This window comes from Petaurus breviceps, unplaced genomic scaffold (genome assembly GCF_028583685.1).
Source record: "Petaurus breviceps papuanus isolate PSGF00001 unplaced genomic scaffold, PetGlider_PUasm1.0 173, whole genome shotgun sequence".
Taxonomy (NCBI): Eukaryota; Metazoa; Chordata; class Mammalia; order Diprotodontia; family Petauridae; genus Petaurus; species Petaurus breviceps.
Window position 1 is genome coordinate 8,985,733 of NW_027185759.1, and position 5,236 is coordinate 8,990,968.

General features: G+C 38.0%; 1 pseudogene; it reads left to right on the top strand.

The window, feature by feature from the left end:
• Positions 1–2,687: 2,687 nt before the first annotated feature.
• LOC138157595 (dnaJ homolog subfamily A member 1 pseudogene) lies at positions 2,688–4,292 on the top strand (annotated as a pseudogene).
• Positions 4,293–5,236: the final 944 nt, after the last annotated feature.

A 5,236-nucleotide genomic window follows, 5' to 3' on the forward strand; every position in this document is an offset into this window, starting at 1 on the left:
CCCCAGCGATTTGGGACAAAGCTCCCCTCTCTGGAAGCAGAGTTTTACTGTAGCAAAAAGCTCAATTATATATATTTTACTCAATTACTCAAGTAATTGACTAGCAAAATGAGCAAGCAAAGGAACCAAAGCAAGCACAGCAATCCAACTTTGCATTCCTTTTGGGGGGACAAAGGATCAAAGCATGGAACAGAAGGAATACAACAAAGTCAGAACTCCTGCACCAAAAGCTTCCAAGAAAAATATAAATTGGTTACAGGCCATAGAGGAGCTTAAGAAGGATTTTGAAAACCAGGTAAGAGAAGTATTGGAAAAATTGGGGAGAAAAAATGAGAATGATGCAAGAAAACCATGAAAATCGAGTCAACAACCTGACTGAAGAAAATAACACCTTAACAAATAGACTAACTCAAATGGCAAAAGAGGCCCAAAAAGCCAATGAGGAGAAGAATGCCTTAAAAAGCTGAATTTGCCAGGTGGAAAAAGAATCTCAAAAGCTGACTGAAGAGAATAATTCCTTCAGAATTAGATTGAAGCAAATGGAAGCTAATGACTTTGTGAGAAATCAAGATACTCTTAAACAGATTCAAACAAATGAAAAAAATAGAAGGCAATGTGAAATATCTCATTGGGAAAACCACTGACCTGGAAAACAGATCCAGAAGAGATAATTTAAAAATTATTGGACTACCTGAAAGCCAAGATCAAAAAAAGAACCTAGAAATCATCTTTCAAGAAATTCTCAAGGGAAATTGCCCCAATGTTTTAAAACCAGAGGGCAAAATAGAGGTTGAAAGAGTCCTCCAATCACCTCCTGAAAAAGATGTCCCCAAAAAGACTCCTAGGAATATTATAGTCAGGTTCTAGCATTCCCAGATCAAGGAGAAAATATTACAAGCAGCTAAGAAGAAACAATTTAAATATTGTGGAAATACAATCAGGATAACACAGGATCTGGCAGCTTCTACACTGAGGGATCAAAAGGCTTGGAATATGATATTCCAGAGGTCAAAGGAGCTGGGATTAAAACCAAGAATCACCTACCCAGCAAAACTGAATATAAAGTGTCAGGGGAAAATATGGTTATTCAATTAAATAGAGGAGTTTCAAGCTTTCTTGATGAAAAACCCAGAGTTGAATAGAAAATTTGACATTCAGATACAAGAAGCATGAGAAGGTAAAAAGAGAAAAGAAATCATAAGGAACTTGTCAAAGTTGAACTATTTACATTCCTACATGGAAAAACAATAATTTTAACTAATGAAAATCTGCTCAGTATGAGGATAGGTGAAGGGAATATAAATGTGTGTATGCATACATACATGCATACATATGTCTATATAATAGGGTATATGGGCATATGAATACATATTCGAGTGTGTGTATACATGAGTACAGGTATACATAGACAGAGGGCACAGGAGCAATTGAATAAGAAGAGATGATACTTAAAAGGTGAAATTGAGAGGCAAGAGAGGAATATAATGAGAGGAGATGGGGAGAAACAGTAAATTATCTCATATAGAAGAGACAAGGAAAAACTGTTACAATGGAGGGGAAGAACAGGAAAGCCAAAGGGAGTGCGTCAACCTTATTCTCATTGAATTTGGCTTAGGGAGGGAATGACATACACACTAAATAGGGTATCTCACCCTACAGGAGAGTAGGGGGGAAGGGGATGAGAGGGGGGATGATGGAGGGGAGGGCAGGTTGGAGGGAGGATAGTTAGAAGCACACACTTTTGAAAAGGGATAGGGTCAAAGTAGAGAACAGAATGGGGGGGGGATAGGATGGAGGGAAATATAGTCAGTCTTCTACAATATATCCCCTATGGAAATGTTTTCCATAGCTACACATGTACAACCTGTATTGAATTGCTTATCTTCCCAGTAAGGATGGGTGATGAGGGAAGAAAGGAAAGAATCTGGAATTCAATGAAAATGTTTAAAAATTATTATTATTATTTTATATGCAACTTAGAAATAAGATATACAGGCACTGGGGGATGGAGTTCCATCTTGCCCTCCTAGAAAGTTGGAGGGGGGTGGGGAAGGATATAGGAGAGAGCAGATGGGGGAAAAGGACATACAGTGGGATCAATATTTTGAGGTGGTAGGTAGGGGAAAGATGGGGAGAAAATGTGTAACTCAAAATCTTGTGGAAATGAATGATGTAAACTAAAAATAAACAAAATTTAATTTTAAAATTAATTAATTTTAAAGTACAAATTAAAACAAATACACTTCACATCTGTCAGTTAGGCTAAGATTACAGAAAAGAAAAATGCCAAATACTGGATGGGATGTGTGAAAATAGGTACACTAATGTTGGTGGAGCTGGGAACTAATCTAAATATTTGGAGAACAATTTGGAACTATGACCAAAGGCAAACTATACATATTTCTTTGATCCAGCAATATTGCTACTAGGTTTCTACCTCAAGGATATCAAAGAAAAAGGAATATAGAAATGATGAAGTGGAAGAACTTTCCTGAACACTGGGTGAGAAGTGGGGAGGGCAGCAGGGCACACAAGAGCTCGAGTCCTCCTCCCCCAGTATTCTCTTTCTCCCATTTTATCCCCCAACTTCCCAACTGGCTTCTGGGCAGTCCGCCCCACCCCGGGAGGTGGGCATTTTGTGGGCACCAAAGGTCGTACAGAGAGCTGTCACTCCCCAGCTATAAAAAATGGTGATAGAAAGAGCTTACTAGGATGTTTTGGGGGTAAAAGCCAATGCCTCCAGGAAGAGCTAAAGAAAAGCTTGTAGAAAATGTTGACATCTAAAAAAGGTTTGGTTAAAGGAGAAAAATAGTAACGTACAGTTATCCCATCTTATTCCCTTAAGCTAGAGAAACTTGTGCAAGGAGTGCAGGAGCTGAGTCCTGACTAAAGAACAGAGGAATCAGAAGAGGTTTTATACATACTAGAACCATTCCAATTCGGGATGACCATGCCACGAAACTTTATGACTTCCATTGGTTACAGAAAGAAGTTCCTTGGTTGCAAATTGACAACAAAGGGAGCAGGGTCTATTTACATTTTATGGTCTCAGGATGTCTGTTTTTCTCCCAAGATAAGGGGGATGTCACCTCTAGCTTTTCTGGTTTCTGGTGTCTTGTTGACACAGAAGGTAAGAGAAAGCAGTTTGTTTGATTAATTCAGACTTTGGCCAAAATACAATATTTAATGATTATCAAAAACTAGCCTTAAAATGTCACCCAGATAAGAATCCAAATGAAGGAGAAAAGTTCAAGCAGACTTCCCAAGCTTACAAAGTGCCTTCTGAGGCAAAGAAAAGAGATTTATATGACAAAGGCGGAGAACAAGCCATCGAAGAGAGTGGTTCTGGCCGTGGCTTTGCTTCTCCAATGGATATCTTTGGTGCATTTTTTGGAGGAGGTAGAAGAATGCAAAGGGAACGGAGAGGTAAAAATGTTCCTCAGTTGTCAGTGACCTTAGAAGATTTATATAATGGTGCAATGAGAAAATCGCCTTTGCAAAAGAATGTAATTTGTGATCAATGTGAAGGACGGGGTGGTAAGAAAGGAGCTGCAGAAGGCTGTCCCAAATGAAGAGGGACTAGAATGCAAATAAGAATTCATTAGCTAGGACCTGGAATGGTTCAGCAAATTCAATCAGCTTGCATGGAATGCCAAGGGCATGGGGAATAAATCAACCCTAAAGACAGATGCAAAAGCTGTAATGGAAGGAGCATTGTTCGAGAAAAGAAGATTCTGGAGATTCATGTTGACAAGGGCATAGAAGATAGTCAGAAGATAACTTTCCATGATGAAGGTGACCAGGAGCCAGGAGTTGAACCAGGAGATATTGACATTGTTTTGGATCAGAAGGATAATGCTATATTGATTGACCCAGAGTGGTGAGGACTTTTTCAGGTGTATGGATATATGCTTGGTTGAAACATTGTATGACCTTCAGAAACCAATAATGACTCTTCATAATAGAACTATCGTCCTTAGTTTTCATGCTGGTCAGATTGTTAAACATGGAGATATCAAATGTGTGTTGAATGAAGGCATCACAGACCTTATGAGACAGGAATTCTAATCATTGAATTTAAGGTAAACTTCCCAGAGAATAGCATTCTTTCATCAGACAAGTTATCTTTGTTGGAAAAATTACTGCCTGAAAGGAAGCAAGTAGAGGAGGCTGAAGATATGGATTAGGCAGAACTGGTGGCCTTTGACCCATCTCAAGAAAGGAGCCACCATTACAATGGAGAAGCTTATGAGGGGGATGGACTTCATCCCAGAGATGGGGTTCAGTGTTAGACCTCAATGGGGGGGCAGTGAATACTCATCATTTTCATTGCTGGTTTCTGTATGCAATAGTGAATGAGTAAGGACTGCAGTCATCTCAACACACTCACTACTAGCTCTTGTTTTTGTTATAATATCCAACGACAGTTGTATTTCAAAAAGTTAATAAAGTCAGTAATAGAAAATGCTGACTTTGCGATTTATGATGGTCAGCATGCAAGATAGTTAATTATTTCCTTATGGTAAAGAAGCCCACAAGCATTTTTTTCATGACTTGTACTTTTTGTTTAAATGTGTATATACAGTGGCTTAGACTGAGGTTTGACTTTTGGTTGACTAAATGTGCACAAGCATTTATAATCGTTAAACTCTGAAATTGAAATTTTGTACTAAAAAATGATGACAGGGATGGTTTTAGAAAAACCTGGGAAGATCTATATGAACTGATGTAAAGTGAGTAGAACCAGGAGAATTGTCTCAATAGTAACCATAATATTGTAAGGAAAATCAACCATGAAAGACTCAAGAAATAATCAATGCAATGACCCACCACAACTCCAAAGGGCTTGTGACACAAAATGCTATCCACCTCCACATAGAGAACCAATGGACTCAGAAAGAAAACTTGAAGCATATTTTCCCCTTTATTTTTTCTTATTTCTGTTATTCAGAACATGGTTAATTCAGAAACGTATTTTGCATGACTGTGTATGTATATTATATTTCTTGTCTTCTTAATGGGTGGGAGAGGGGTGAAGGAAGGGAGAGTGTGGAACTGAATATATTTATATATATATATATATAATATTATATACATATATATATATAGTTAAGTAGGTGCTCTCTAAGCTTTAAGCCTACTCTTTTTTATCTCTTTATGAACTTCTGGTAGAGTATTCCTAAGACTTTGTGGAAGAAGTAGTTTATTTTAACTGATTTGCTATACCATTTTGTTA